The sequence below is a fragment of the Sus scrofa genome, chromosome 8 (genome assembly GCF_054392235.1).
Source record: "Sus scrofa isolate SSC_HxYL_T2T_F1_AM1 chromosome 8, Sscrofa_HxYL_maternal_Yorkshire_Landrace_v2.0, whole genome shotgun sequence".
In the NCBI taxonomy this organism is placed as follows: domain Eukaryota; kingdom Metazoa; phylum Chordata; class Mammalia; order Artiodactyla; family Suidae; genus Sus; species Sus scrofa.
The window spans coordinates 21077405-21093513 of NC_139390.1; the positions used below are offsets into that span (position 1 = coordinate 21077405).

At 35.4% G+C, this 16109-nt stretch overlaps 1 long non-coding RNA gene across 14 annotated transcripts in view; it reads left to right on the forward strand.

The window, feature by feature from the left end:
* The window catches only part of LOC110262070 (uncharacterized), a 1266882-nt gene that overhangs the window by 98505 nt on the left and 1152268 nt on the right, over positions 1-16109 (forward strand). For 4 of the 14 annotated variants that reach the window (XR_014813703.1, XR_014813712.1, XR_014813715.1 and 1 more), the window contains one exon: positions 13668-13747. The exons of 6 other annotated variants lie outside the window; for them this stretch is intronic. This is a non-coding gene — a long non-coding RNA (uncharacterized LOC110262070). Of the gene's footprint in view, positions 1-3282; positions 3338-13667; positions 13748-16109 lie in introns of those variants that run through there. 4 more of the 14 variants (XR_014813702.1, XR_014813713.1, XR_014813695.1 and 1 more) reach the window with 2 other exon arrangements.

A 16109-nucleotide genomic window follows, 5' to 3' on the forward strand; every position in this document is an offset into this window, starting at 1 on the left:
GTTCCTTACAGCTGAGCCACAGCAGGAACTCCAGATAGGACTGTTTTTCAGACTTTCAAAAGAGTTTTGCCCTTACCTTTCCCCTGATACCACGAGCCAGTGCCACATAGTTTAGGCTTATCTTATGAAAGCATCCCATTTCCAGTACCAGCTTTATTAGCTTATGCTTCATTGACAAATCCCCATGGCTTACAAATATACAGGTTATTTCTCATTCATATTGCATATTATTAGGTGGGAGTTTTCATGTGTTTTGGTCTCATGTATTTCCTCATTCTGGAACTTGATATGAAAGAACAGGCCTTATTTGAAGGATGCTATTCCCATGGCAGAGGGGGAGAGCAAGAGGGTTAGCAGAATACAAACTGGCTAAACTTCTACTTGGATTGGATTTGCATCACTTCTGCCTACATTTTATTGACCAAAGAAAGTCAGATGGCCATACCTGACAATGGAGTCATGAATTACACTCCTCCCACAGAAGGGCCCCATAAGTCATATAGTCAAGAGAAGAATCCATATTTCTTTAACAAAGAAGGAGATATAAACTTTTCAGGACAAAAATGCAAACTTTTATTAAAGCATGCTTTAGGATGGGGCTTGAGGGGCTGAGAACCAATAACCAATAACCAGCATTTGATTTTTTAAATTTTGTATCAAAATTAAAATTCTTACCAATACTGATTATTTTCCAGAATGCTTCCACAAAACCCCATGTGATTTTGTAATTGGAAAACATTTGGGAAATCAATTTTTCAGAGAGTAGTTTAATGTGTAAGTTCATTTGAGTGAGGTCTTGGTCAAGTGGCAGTCGGTTGAATGAACTGGAAAAGATCACCGAATAGTGTGTGGCTCAAACCAATTTATTTTATTTTACTGCTTCCATCTCTGGGTTCATAAATATTCATGACATCTGAACATGGAAAGGAAATAGGTTCTGCAGAACTAGTGTTATAAAGTAAGTACTTCCTGCCATATTTATTCAAATAAAAACCAACAAAAGATGTGATTGTATTTAGATTCAATCCAGTTATTTTAACGAAAAAAAAAAAAAAACAAATGTGGGATTACAGTGCACTTAAAGGTAAAAAAAATAAGGGAAAATCTACCTCTCTATGGTATCAATTCCAAATTACTTTCACTCAAATTTCAGTATCAAAACTGTGTTATGCTGCTACATTGGGTTAGTAGAGTTGTGGCAGATTTTTTTTAAGGGTGAGTTGTTTTTCAAGGGCCATTGATAAGGGGACCTGCTCTTCTTCGTTTTGTAGCCAGGACTATATAATATTTTTTTCAATAAATATATCTACAGTAGCATATGATCCAGGGGTGGCTGAATCTGCAGATGTGGAAGTGCAGATACCTAGGAAGGCTGACTGTAAAGCTATATGTTGATTTTCCAATAATAGCATGTCTTGTGCCCTTAACCCCCAAATTGTTCGAGCCATTTGTATATCAGTTTTACAGAGTTGGTACAGATTCAGTGAAATGATTATGCAAATAACCTGTGTACACATGATATATTGAGGTGAACATACCTAACCTTTCAGCCTTACATAACATATGCAACTACTAAATGCTATTCATATTTTGGGGTCCATCTTAGTATAGCAGGGCACATATTTAGCTTATTTCCATCAATATAGGCCATGGATGGTTTTTAAAGTATCAACATGCTTCTAAAATGTCAAAATATTGTTATACTAGTTGGTGGTCATTATCCCGAGTTTCTTGACTCTCCCTGTTTGGAATTGAATGTTCATGTCCCCCAGTTTACATGTCAAAGCCCTAACCCATAATATAGTGGTAGTTGGTGGTGTGGCCTTTGGGAGGTGATTAAGTTTAGATGACGTCGTGAGGGCAGGGTTCTCCTGATAAGAATCAATGTCCTTGCCAGGAGAGACTAGAGAGCTGGCAATCATTCTTTCCACCTTGTGAGGAGGCGTGAAGAGGCAGCCATCTGAAAACCAGGAAGAGAGTCTTTATCAAGAGCCGAATCTGCCAGCATCTTGATGTTAGACTTCTTAGCCTCCAGAACTTTGAGAAATAAATGTTCGTTTTTTTAAGCCATTCAGTCTGTGGTATTTTGTTACAGCAGCCCAAGGTGGCTAAAACCGTCTCTTACTTTTAGACTTCTGAACCCATTTCCTTAGGTTTCCTAGTCGTCAGCAGGATAAAGTAAAGTAAAGAACGAATGCTTGTTCTGGACGGGAGGTGGGGGCCTCCAAGCTTCAGCTGTAAAGCTATGACCAGTTGTTATTATTGTATTATCCATCTCTTCTATTGATGATTGTGATGTACTATGTGGGATAATAAGTGGAATCCCTTCAAATCATGAGTCAGAATTATTCTGTCATGCTCACCAATCACATTTATTAAAAATTATTTAAAGCATATCCCTCATATTTATGTGCATTTTATGAATATCTAACTCTTCTAGAGTTATTGGTTTTTTTTGAGGGCAGAGTCCATGATTTAGTTGCCTTTTAATTCTCTCATGGTTGGTATAGTACTTGTGACTTAAATGGGTACTATATCTTTTTCTGATTGAGGAACTCTTCAGTATTGGTAATCAATGACATTGTTGCTTTGGCTGCTGAGCTGAAGGGTTGCTCACAATATAGTGAATATAAGTGGAACAATGCAAATCATCCCGAAAAAGGAAAGAATCATCACACATAGAAAAACAAACCTCTTTCTCCAATTAGACTAGGAAGTGCTGTGATCAGTTGGTCATAGTTCTTTGGAGAAAACAAGTCATAGTGACTTGGTTAAAAAATGAAATTTGTGTATATGGAGAATGCCTTCATCAAATATTCTATTATTTGAAAAAAATATACAGAATACAGTTTTCACTGCTTATTGAGAGGATTTTAAATTTTTTTAGAAGTAAAGACAAAATTCTTGTAATATTTCATGAGGTATATTGATGATTCTGTATAAGCTTTAAAATTCTAACTATAGATGCAGTTAGAAAAACAGTAGACCATTGTATTCTTGTTTACTTTTTGTTGTTTAATTTTGTTTTGTTCTTACTTTCTTTAGCCTACAGACACAGAGGGACTTCAAGTTTCCTGGACACATACAAATGTATCTATACATAAAGCAGATTAGTATCCTTATACTTTATTAACAACGACCATGATAGTGATTATAATAGGAAACATTTATTTAGAATTTACCAAACCATCCAGCACTGTTCTGAGGGTGGATAAATACGGACACATTTTATTCTTACATAATGCTACCACATGGTGAGTTATAATCACTCTCACTTTATAGATGAGAATACTAAAGGAGAAGGAGTTTGAGCAACTTGCCCAAGGTCACATGGCTGGTAAGTGGCAGAGCTATGTTTTGAACCCAGACATTTTTTTGCTCCAGGGTTGACATTCTTAGAATCTGTAATATACTGTGTTTTGTTTTTGTTTGTTTGTTTTCATGAATGTGTTACATGTATTTTGGACTCCCAGTGTCCTGCCTGTCTAGAGAGCTCTCTCTATGTTGTCTTGGTATCTCAGCAGTAGCGAGTTGAGCTCTGGGTCCCCAGCCTCCTTCCCTCTCATTTGCTCTACGTCTGCTTCATTCTGCTGAAACTGAGCTCTGTACTACCAGACATGGCACTGAAGAGTTTCTTAAGCCATAGTATAGATTGATTGTTGATTGGTGAGAACCAGTCTTTTCTTTCCTCCACTTAATTGCCAACTCTTTGGAGGACAGATGTACTTTGTTCACCATGGCTTCTACTAAAGTGATAGTAGCATGTTTAATGCTGAATATATATTTATTTACTACATGATTGCCGAAGCACGGATTCCTATGAATAATTACAGCATCCAGGCCCACAAAGCCTAAAATATTTACCATCTGGTCCTTACATAAAAAAATGTTAACGATGCTGAAATACAGACTGAATCCTCCGTATCAGCTAAATTTTCTCAAATTGTCACCTATCACAAGCTTTCCTCTTCATTCCAGACTAAATGTAGATGTCTGCCTTTCTGTTTACTGCCTTTCCCCCCATTATCCATGAGTATGTTTTATCCTGAGGTACCATTAGCTCAAAAAATAAGCTTATGCATTAAAAATTCAGCTTTACTTGGGGCAGGGGATGGATGCATTAGAACCATTAGAGAAGGGCTGGAACATGTGGGAAATACTAAGTGAAAAATCCAGGCTGCATTTTCTGGGAATAAGTTTCAGGTTCAATGCTTGCCTTTTAAAAAGAGAAAAGTAGATATGTTGTAAAATGTACAAAACTGGAATAAATGTTTCTGTTGTCTGACAATGAATCCAGAAAGTACTAAGAGAAAAGAAATGCCTGTTTTCCGATTAAATTTCAGTGTATTCTAGTAAAAAACCAATAGGATAGCAGATGGTTATTTCAGAGATTTCAATAATCCTCAATAAGTTTGTATTGACTGAATATCAAAAGAACTTTGAGCCTTGACATATATCTGACACTATAGATAGAACTTAACACTAATCTTTAATTGAACATTTTCCCTAAACTTAACTAGAGATTATGAAATTTAGTAATTGGCATTTAGAGCCAGTTATTACTATAAAAACATATTATCAGCTAAAAAAGAAACTCTGGACAAAGGAAATAGTGTCACCTTTAAAGTGCTTGCATCCAGACCTTTATAATATATACTGGGGACTCGATGTCAAATTTTTACTTTTATTTATATCAGTGTGAATTGTTCTCATATAAGTTCCAAATAAAATAGATGAGGGAGTTCCAATTGTGGTTTAGTGGGTTAAGGACCCAATGTAGTCTCCATGAAGATGTTGGTTCCATCCCTGGCCTCACTCAGGGGGTTAAGAATCCAGCATTGCTGAAAGCTGCAGCATAAGTTGCAGATGCAGCTTGGATCCGGCGTTGCTATAGCTGTGGCTATGGCCTCAGCTGCAGCTCTGATTTGATTCTAGCCCGGGAACTTCTACATGCCATGGGTATGACTGTAAAAAGAAAAAAAAAGATAGGTAGATAGATGAAACTAGAACCATCCAAACCTTGGTCTTTTTCAGATATATACACAGTTGAAACTCTACTTTTTAAATAGTATCAAATGTTTGTAGATTTTTTAAAATGGTTTAATCAGAGAACTATGGCCTTTTTGACTTTTTTTTTCAATATATTCTCTTTCTCTCTCTCTCTCTCTATATATATATACATATATACACACACACATATATATACATATTAAACTAATTATATATTTTATTATTGTGTTTTTCATTGGTTGGATGGCCAGTTCTTCTATTTTTCTGTGACAGGGTTCATTTCTCAAATTAATATCTCATGACTTCTTTCCCAAAACACTTGGCTCATTTGCTTTTGTCCTTCCATTTCATGGATACATATGAGATAGCTGAGGACAGAGGAAAAAGAATCATGAATCTCTAAAAGTCACACTTGACCCAAATGTTAATGATAGCAACAAAAAATATGTGCTCTCCGTCTTCCATCAGTGGTATACAAAATTTTATATCAAGTATTTTATAAACTATTTTGTTATAAAATAAACTTATGTGGATGTAATTCCATGAAAATTACTCCCATTCCCACAAAATAAACTTGTATATAATTCTTACTCATTAGCATATAGAACATGATATACTTGTTCAAGGGCATTATATTTTTCTTTTCCTTAGAATTAATAATGATTTTTGAGAGTTTATCTGTTATTGATCAGATTTTTAATTATTATGCTACCCTTTTCAGAATATATTTCACCTAAAACACTCATATATTTTGTAATATTCGACCAAGGGAAAAGAGAGGTAGAAAGAGTTTATAATTCAGAAAGGTGACCAAATAATAAAAGGATTGGTATCATACTCTTTTTATGAAATTAGAGAAACGTTGTCTGCTCTAAGATCTCCATGATTTCCGTATACATAATCCTGCATTCACCACTTTGATTACTGATTCTAACAAATTGGAAAAGCTAAAACTCTTAAAAGATTATCTGGTATCCTTTGTTGCCAAGATATTCCATGAGCCATTCATGATAATTCATTATCCTCAGCAATGGTTTGGGAGATCTCCTAGGAATTTCATTTCCTGATCCATACTGAAAACAAAAATTTGTCCCCGTTTTAGGAAGGTATAGGGTATTAACGAAAACATTAAAGCTTAATTTACTTCATGTCTCTAATTTTAAATTTCATTTTAGCAAGTTGTCACTAGATTTTCACCTGTAATTTATACAAATCAATTTATATAAATGAAAAATTGTATTAAGCACCTGAATAACTGGCCAAGAAACCGATTATGTCAATATAAATCAAACCACATAGGCCCCAGACTTTGAGTTCTTTGTGATCTGGTCTCTACCTGCATGGGCACCTTCAGTGACCTCGTCCACTACTCCCCACCAAATACACACATACGTGTAGGTTGTAGATGTGGCATTGCTGTGAGCTGTGGTGCAGGTTGTAGACGTAGCTCGGATCCTGCATTGCTGTGGCTGTGGCTTAGGCTGACAGCTACAGCTCTGAGTTGACCCCTAGCTGGGAACTTCCATATGCCGCTGATGTGGCCCTAAAAAGACAAAATAATAATAATAAAAAAAATACAATAAACTAGTGTGTATGACAAAAAAGAAGGAGGCTTACAGATAGAACAAACTAGGATGTACCAATGGGGCAGGGGAAGGAGGGCAGGCAGTATCGAGGAAGGAGATTAAGAGGTACAAACCATTATATATAAGCTAAGCTACAAAGATATATTGTACAACACAGGGAGTATAGCCAGTGTTTTATAGTAACTAGAAATGGAATATAATCTTTAAAATATTGTACACCTGTAACTTACATAATATTGTATATCAACTATACTTCAACTAAAAAAGAAAAAAAAGATTCTCATCACGCAAGACAACTTACAATGCAAAAAAAGATGAAATCATGTTGAGTTTTGGGGTGTGAGCAAGAAGCTGATCTCAGCCTAGTCAATAACTAGGGTTGAGATTTGTTTTGTATTTAAATGAATACTCTCAAGCCCACCCCAATCTGTGGAGTCAACTGACAGATTTAGATGGAAGCCCCTATAATATTTAGTCATATAACTTTATGGTGATCATATTAGCTAGTTTTTAACTGAGCAGAAACCCAAAGTTTGAAATCTTTTAAAATTCTTTTACATTTTGCCTCATTGCCTTAGGAAGAGTGCTTATGATTTAACTAGTACTGCTGTTACTATACTATTGATATAGCTCCAAAAATTGAATGTTCGAACCTAATAACATTAAATTCTAAATTTAGAGAAAGTAACCTAATAAATGGAAACTCAGATATCTGAAATTAACTGTGGTATAATACTTAGCATTGGATTGATATATTCCTATTTCTGAAGACATTTTATGTTATTCATCTAGTAATGCTTGAAATGAACTTGGAGGAAAGTAAGGAAGTTGTAATACTGGTATATTTCTTATTGGTTTAGATGAATTAACAAATTCCTTTTCTTAAGAAAATGCCAGAATAATGTTTAGATATTGGCTCGGTTAAAATGCTTTAAAGAATTGAGGAATAATGTTGGCAGTGAAATTAAAAGTTTTAATGTTTGAAATAATTGATTTAATATTTTATCTCTAGTTTTGTCCTGAAAATAAAAAGTTATTTCACAAAATGCAGGTGCTGTATTAGATTACATGTGTTTTACTGACTTTCCTGGGAGAATTAAATTCATACTAAAATTTAGAATCCTTGCTTCATTTGCAACATAAGGACATTAAATTTAGAAAATCCAATTAATGAAAACACTGGCCTTGCCAATGGAGTCATCAGTGTAGATAACTTTCTTTTCCACAGTTTTCTATTCTTTTTTTCATATCTAAAATATACCAGTTTTTCACTAATTATTACTCAATGGGAAAATTTTGAACTGTGAATAATGCTATTTCTGGTATTTCATTGATTAGGTTCTCATATATTGCATCAGTAAAAATGTAATTTTGTATTAGAAGCTCTTTCCAAATGTCGTTTGTTCAGAGAGCGTGCCTTATCAAATTTAACTCCAGAGAGTTAAATTCAGAAAACAAATTTAAAAGTTCCTCCATCACTGCACTTATAAAGAAGTTTTTTTAAATCAGTAGATTAAATTGATGATGGATTATTCTAACACATTCAACAACTTAAATTCAGTTTTATCCTTGTTTTTTTTTATCACTGAATGTTTCATAAAACCACCCGATTCTAGTAGTTTACACTGTTTAGTTTATTCAGACAAGTTTTTCCTACCAGAATTCCCGTTCATATGATTTACACATTTGTTTAAATTTCTTGAGTCCTATTTTGGATTCAGTGTTTTTCCTATGAGAATTACTTGAAGTAAGTGAAGTGATTCATATCAACAGTGTACCTTAAAATAAGGTTGATGTTTTAAAGAATATTTCGCATTTAATTAATATTTAGTATTTGCTTCTCACTATTTCCTCTGTGCATTTAGTAGCTTTGATTGATGCATAAAAGGAGGTTTTGAATCATTGTCAATGTTTTCCCAAAATAGTCTCCAGCTTAACGATAGTTTGATTTATGATTTTTCAACTTTACAGTAGTGCAAAAATGATAAGCGTTCAATAGAAACTGCACATTGAATTTTAAATATTTCCAGGCAAGCGACACGCATACCACACTCTCTCCTGATGCTGGATAGTGGCAGCGAGCCTCAGCTCCCAGTCAGCCATGTAGTCACAAGGATAAACCACTGGTACACTTATAAGCATTCTGTACCCATACAGCCATCCTGTTTTTCACTTTCAATACAGTATTCAGTAGATTACATGAGATATTCAGCAGTTTATTCTAAAATAGGCATTGAGGTAGATGATTTTGCTGTACTGTAGGCTAATGTAAGTGTTCCGAGCATGCTTAAGATAGGCAAGGCTAAGCTATGATGTTTGGTAGGTTAGATATATTAAATGCATTTTTGACTTAGCATATTTTTCAGCGTGACGATGGGTCTATCAGGATGTAATCCCGTCATAAGTAGTCTCTTTGTAAAGGGACTAGTAACTTGACTAACTTTTTATTCAACATTTGCTAAAAAAATTTTTCGGCCTCACTTACAGTGTGCAGAAGTTCCTGGGGCCAGGGATTGAACCTACATCACAGCAGTGACAGTCTAGATCCTTAACTGCTAGGCCATCAGGGAACTCCAGAATTTTTAAATCATTCTATTTGTTTGCTAGGGCTGCCATGACAAAATACCATAGCCCAAGTGCTTTAAATATCAGACACAACTTAGAATAGATTTACAAGGAGATCCTGATGAGTAGCATTGAGAACTTTGTCTAGATACTCATGTTGCAACAGAACAAAGGGTGGGGAAAAAATGTAATTGTAATATATACATGTAAGGATAACTTGATCCCCTTCCTGTACAGTGGGAAAATTTTAAAAAAATAAATAAACATCAGGATTTTATTTTCTCAGCGTTCTGGAGGCTAAAAGTTCAAAATTGTAATGTTGAAAGGCTTGGTTTCTCCTAAGGCCTCTCTCCTTCGCTTGCAGATGGCCTCTTGGGCACTGTGTCCTCTCATGTCTTTCCTCTGTGCAGCCACATTTCTTTGTCCTACTCTCTTCTTACAAGGACACCAGTCATATTGCCTCAGGGCCCACCCATTTGGCCTCATTTTACCTTTCTTACTTCTTTAAATACCCTCTCTCTAAATACAGTCAGTCTGAGGCTCAGGGGGTTAGGGGGTTAGGACTTTATACGAATTTGGGGGACACAGGTCAGTCCATGACGATCATCTATCAGAGAATCCAGTCGTCTTTTTTTTTTAATTTTTTTTTCATATTTTTTGTATTTTTAATTATAGCTGATTTACAATGTTGTGCATTTCTGCTGTACAGCAAAGTGACCCGCTCATACATATGTATACATACATTCTTTTCTCAGATCATCCCCCATCATGTTCTATCTCAAGAGATTAGACCCGGTTCCCTGTGCTATACAGTAGGAATAAGGGTCTTTTTTTTTTAATAGTTATTTCCCCAATATATTTTTTTCTACTGTACAGCATGGTGACCCAGTTACACATACATGTATACATTCTATTTTCACACATTATCATGCTCCATCATAAGTGACTAGACAGAGTTCCCAGTGCTACACAGCAGGATCTCATTTCTGCAATAGTCTGCATCTATTAATCCCAAATTCCCCAACCACCTCACTTCCTCCCCCTCCTCCTTGGCAACCACAAGTTTATTCTCCAAGTCCATGATTTTCTTTTCTGTGGAAAGGTTCATTTGTGCCGTATATTAGATTCCAGATAGAAGTGATATCATATGGTATTTGTCTTTCTCTTTCTGACTTACTTCACTCAGGGTGAGAGTCTCTAGTTCCATCCATGTTGCGGCAAATGGCATTATTTCATTCTTTTTCATGGCCGAGTAGTATTCCATTCTGTATATATACCACATCTTCCTAATCTAGTTGTCTGTTAATGGACATTTGGGTTGTTTCCATGTCTTGGCTATTGTGAATAGAGCTGCGGTGAACATGCGGGTGCATGTGTCTTTTTTTAAGGAAAGTTTTGTCTGGATACATGCCCAAGAGTGGGACTGCTGGGTCATATGGTAGTTCTATGTATAGTTTTCTAAGGTACCTCCATACTCATCTCCAAAGTGGTTTTACCAGCTTACATTCCCACCAACAGTGCAGGAGGGTTCTCTTTTCTCTACACCCCCTTCAGCATTTGTTATTTGAGGACTCGTTAATGTTGGCCAGTCTTCTTTTTTTTAATATTTACCAAATAAAATTACCTTTATATGCCTAAGTAATACTGACTTAATGGTTCTGACTGTACCAGCAGATGACTCTGAAGAGGCTTTGTAAATTCTGCAGGAACAATCTGCACATTATATGAAGCTTCTTATTGACTCTTCTCTGGTATTAATGGCTATATGCCTTCCATGACAGTAAAATTAATGGGCACATAGTGGATCTCTAAGAGAAAAGAACATTGAGACTACAGCTAAATTAGGTTTAATCCTGTTAAGTAGAATACCATGATGTAAAAACAAAACATTTACAATGTGATTAAAAATTAGCATCACTTTCCCACTTACATTTTAAGAAATTGTTTCGCCTTTGGAAGAACTGTTCAGAGCTATCATATTTTTGAAGCACGTATGTTTCACAAATCACTTTTCTCTGTCTTTTAACATTTTGTACTCCCAGAAAAGGAGCCATCCCTTTGAGTATTTTACATTTTAGATCTAACAGTAATGTCTATTTTGATATCTGCATAAATCTTACTTTTTCATATTGTTTTCTTAGGAAAAAAACTACTTTTTTGAGCAAGTTGAATACTGCTTGAAAATCAAACAGGCTTCATTAATACAAAACTGTAATTGATGTAATAATCTTTAAGTTTTGTTTTTAATTAAAGGAAGTAGTGTAATTTCTAATATGCTCTATTACAGTGCTACTGAAATGTCAGTGTGAAGTTCATCCTATGCCTAGAATTTGTATAGATTAGCAATAAGAGAAGTACAGAAATTGAGAGTGAAGAGTAAATACTGGGACATTTTATAACTTTTGAACAGGTTAACATTGTCATTTCTACTAATACGGATCAGGGCGTATATTTTGAATGATTTTTTCTTTTCTTTTTTTTTTTTTTTTTTTTTTTTTTTTTGTCTTTTTGCCTTTTCTAGGGCCGCTCTTGTGGCACATGGAGGTTCCCAGGCTAGGGGTCCAATCGGAGCTGTAGCCGCCGGCCTTCACCAGAGCCACAGCAACACAGGATCGGAGCCGCGTCTGCAACCTTCACCACAGCTCATGGCAGTGCTGGATCCTTAACCCACTGAGCAAGGCCAGGGATCAAACCCGCAACCTCATGGTTCCTAGTCGGATTCATTAACCATTGTGCCACAACGGGAATTCCTGATTTTTATTTTGCAATGAATTATTATTATTATTGTTATCACTGTCGGGTTTTTTTTTTCGGGATTTCACAAAAGTGTAAGTTCGTGAAGGACTGCAGATTACAAATGAAGCAAAAGAAAACAAAAATCAAGCCTTTAACACAATGAGTGTGAGTAGGAACACGAGCTGTAAATATGTATGGAATAGGCGTACTGTTGTATGGAGTAGGAGTAAGAGCTGTAAATATGACTTCGGCAGACCTGAATTTGACCTTGCCTCTGCTGCATAAAATCTGCTGGAATTATGGGGAAATTACTTACAGTCTTTGAATTTGTGCTCCCACCTTTGAACTGGCAATCATAACAAAATATTGAATAATTTTTTTTTAAATAAAAAAAATTTTTTTACATGGTATGTAGGGTCTAAAACAAGGCATTTCAAACTCGGCGCTATTGACATTTTGCACCAGATAATTTTTTTTTTTTGTAATATCCCTTGCCAACAGGGGCATGTCCTATGTTGTAGGATGTCCAACAGGGTCCCTATCCTCTACCCCACTAGATGCCACTAAGGCCCCCTCCAATTTGACAATTGAAAAGGACTCCAGACATTGCCAGATGTCTTGGGGCAGGGGGAGGGAAAAGTTGAGAACCACCCATCTAATGTCACCAGAAAAGGCAAAATTTACAGATGCTTAACCTAACTCTTGTAAATATCTTAAGAAATGTAGATTTCTTGATGAAGACCAACACAATTCCAATGCAGCCACTTTTTTCTTTCAGTATTAACTAGATTGTATGTTTTCTTAACTTAAAAAAAAACAACTGCTGCATGTTTTTAGATTGAGTAGTAGAAAATTTATTTGCATTTACAAGCTTGTTATGTATATACATATGCATACACATATATATATGTATATACACATTTATCTGTACACATGTACCTAAGAGCATCCATGTACATACTACTGTTTAATTTACATTATAGTATAATCACATATAGCCACATATTTTATGATGTGATGTAATATGATATGATTTGCAAAGAGAACCACAAATACACTTTTCTAATGACTTCTTGCCATAGAGTCGGGATGTCCAATACAGTAGTTACTAGCCATGTTCTGACCACTTGAAATGTGTCTAGTTTGAATTGTATGTTGTTCATGTAAAATAACACCAGATTTTGAAGAAGCTGAATGAAAATACAAAATAAATTACCTCAGTCATTTTTATATTAATTATATGTTGGCATGATGACATCTTGGTAATTTTAGTGAATAAGAAAAATAATTTTACACCTGAAACTAATATAATATTGTCAGTCAACTACAATTAAATATAGATAGATAGATAGATAGATAGATAGATAGATAGATCGATCGATCTTGCTGTGACACAACAAGATCAACAATAGCAAGGGCCCAGGTTTGATCCCTGGCCCAGTACAGTGGGTTAAGGGTCTGGAGTTGCCACAGCTGTGGCAGAGGTTGCAGTTCTGGCTTGGATTCAAAGCATCAGGAACTCCATATGCTTTAGGGCAGCCAAAAAAAGAAAAACAAAAACAAAAGCTTTGTAATTGATTTGGGCTCTTTCTCTTTTGTTAATGTGACTATTTGAAAATTTCAACTTACCTATGGGGCTTGCGTTTGTGTCTAACTTAATATTTCTCTTGCACTGCTATATAATTTATACTCTGATTAGAATGTTAGAATTTATCATCTGTTGTACTTATATTAATGTTCTACTTTGTTTTATTCTTTTTAATTCTGTAGGATGATGTGTAATGATTTAAAGAAAGTTAAAAGCATATATGACAAGACTTTCAGAGTGAGATTTACTTAAACCGCTAAAGGTATGATGCAGAGAAAATAAGATCCATAAATATTAATTGCTATTATTATTACTATTGTTATTATATAATAAGGATTATAGTTCTTCAGTAAATGAAACTGAAAAGAGGAAAACTTTTCGGAGTTCAGATTAATTTTTTGATACATGTTGATAAGCCAGCTGTGTATATCTTTCATTTCTAAAGAAGATGAGAACTGAAAACCAACATATAGAATCCTCGAGTCAAAAAAAAAAAAAAAAAAAAAAAAATGGAGTTCCCGTCGTGGCGCAGTGGTTAACGAATCCGACTAGGAACCATGAGGTTGCGGGTTCGATCCCTGCCCTTGCTCAGTGGGTTAACGATCCGGCGTTGCCGTGAGCTGTGGTGTAGGTTGCAGACGCGGCTCGGATCCCGCGTTGCTGTGGCTCTGGCGTAGGCCGGTGGCTACAGCTCCGATTCAACCCCTAGCCTGGGAACCTCCATATGCCGCGGGAGTGGCCCAAGAAATAGCAACAACAACAAAACAACAACAAAAAAGACAAAAGACAAAAAAAAAAAAAAAAAAAAAAAAGAATCCTCGAGTCTACGGTGAGGCCTCTGCATTACTGTGCCCCTTATACTCTTGTATCCCCAAGACAAGGTGGAGATGCTCTGGAGGTGCTCTGTATATTTCTATTGCCTTACTGAAGACGAAAATTTAAAATTAGAAAGTTGATGACCTATTCTGAATTTTTAATTGAATTTGCCCAAGCATTTCATATAAATGGCTGTGATATTTATATAAAAAAAGTAGAAAACATTTTTCAACCCAATTATGTGTATAAAAAAAATAGATGAAGACTTTTCTTTGTGTGTTGAGCATATTGATTGAAATGATTATGAGGGAATATATGCAGACAGGGATATGAATGGTTGTATTGCTTTTCTGCATTTCTTTTTAACCCCGTGATTGAAAATATGTACTCATGGGAGTTTCTGTTGTGGCTCAGCAGAAACGAACCCAACTAATACCCATTAGGATGCAGTTCAATCCCTGGCCCTACTCAGTGGGTTAAGGATCCAGCATTGCCATGAGCTATGGTGAGGGTCACAGATGTGGCTCGGATCCTGTGATGTAGTGTAGGCTGTGGTGTAGGCTGCCAGCCATAGCTCCCATTCAACCCCTAACCTGGGAACATCCATATGCTGCAGGTGTGGTCCCCCCCAAAAAAAAGTACTAATAAAAATAAAAACTGTAATCTTTTTCAACCAAGAGTCCCTGTGAGAAAATTAGATGGAGGCTAATGCCCTAAGCACTCATCATATGTAGTTAATTACCGCCCTTCCTGTGCATCTAGAATTGTATAATTTATATAACCACTTTGGGGAATGGAAAAAATGGTAACTCCATCATTTCCTGTTATCATTCTTTGCTCAGCTGAAGAACTTTGGAAATGTTTCTATAGAAATTCCCACTTCTCTGTATTTGAGTATCTGTCTGTCTTTATGCGATCAAACTTGAAGAGATAAGCCTCTCAATATTACCAAGAACCAAATACAATGTGATTGATTGGTTTGCTAATCAGAAGGAATAAATACTTCATTTTAATTGTAATTACTATAAAATCAATCCCCAAAGAAAGAAACAGAAGCCAAACATGCAAGGAAAAGGTAAAAACAATACAGGGAGCAGACATCAGAGTTATTTAGGAGTATCAAAGTGAGTTTGCAAAGAAGAAATAGAATAGGAGAGAACAACAAAAATGCCCAAATACAGTAACAGTGGAAAGTAGAGATAATTTCTGGAGGATAGTTAAAATTCCACATTAACATTTAAGGTAACTCAGTGTAAGAATAAAAGTACTGTAGCCTATGGGGACAATTAGCGTTAAGGGCAAGCTGAGTTTGACTCTTCTCAGCTCTGTAAAGGTATTACTTTGCTATCATTAGTGTCACATTAAAAGGAATACCAAACAATAGCTTGCATCTACTTGATAAAAGTTGGCTATAATTTTAGAATATGGCAAGTTAAAGAATATAAGCAGGATAAAAACATTAAAGGGGGAAGCAGAGACTTATAGATAATTTCAAAAATAAATTTCAGGACAACAAAGCTTAGGAAAAACAGCTAATTGTGTTTATTTTTAAACAAAATTGGAAGTGTTGAATTCTATGTAATGTTGGTATATATGAGTAAGTTACAGCATACTATTATTTGTTTATGTTAATCCAAAAAATAAGAAGGTATAGACAATTCATTAGTTCATGCAGTCATTCAAAAATATTTATTAAGCTTCTACTATATTCCAGGTATCTCAGTAGCCATTTGCATGGTGGTCAAGCTAGAAAATATTCCTACCTTCATGGAACTTATAATCAAGTTCTTTGCAGATGATGAACAAAT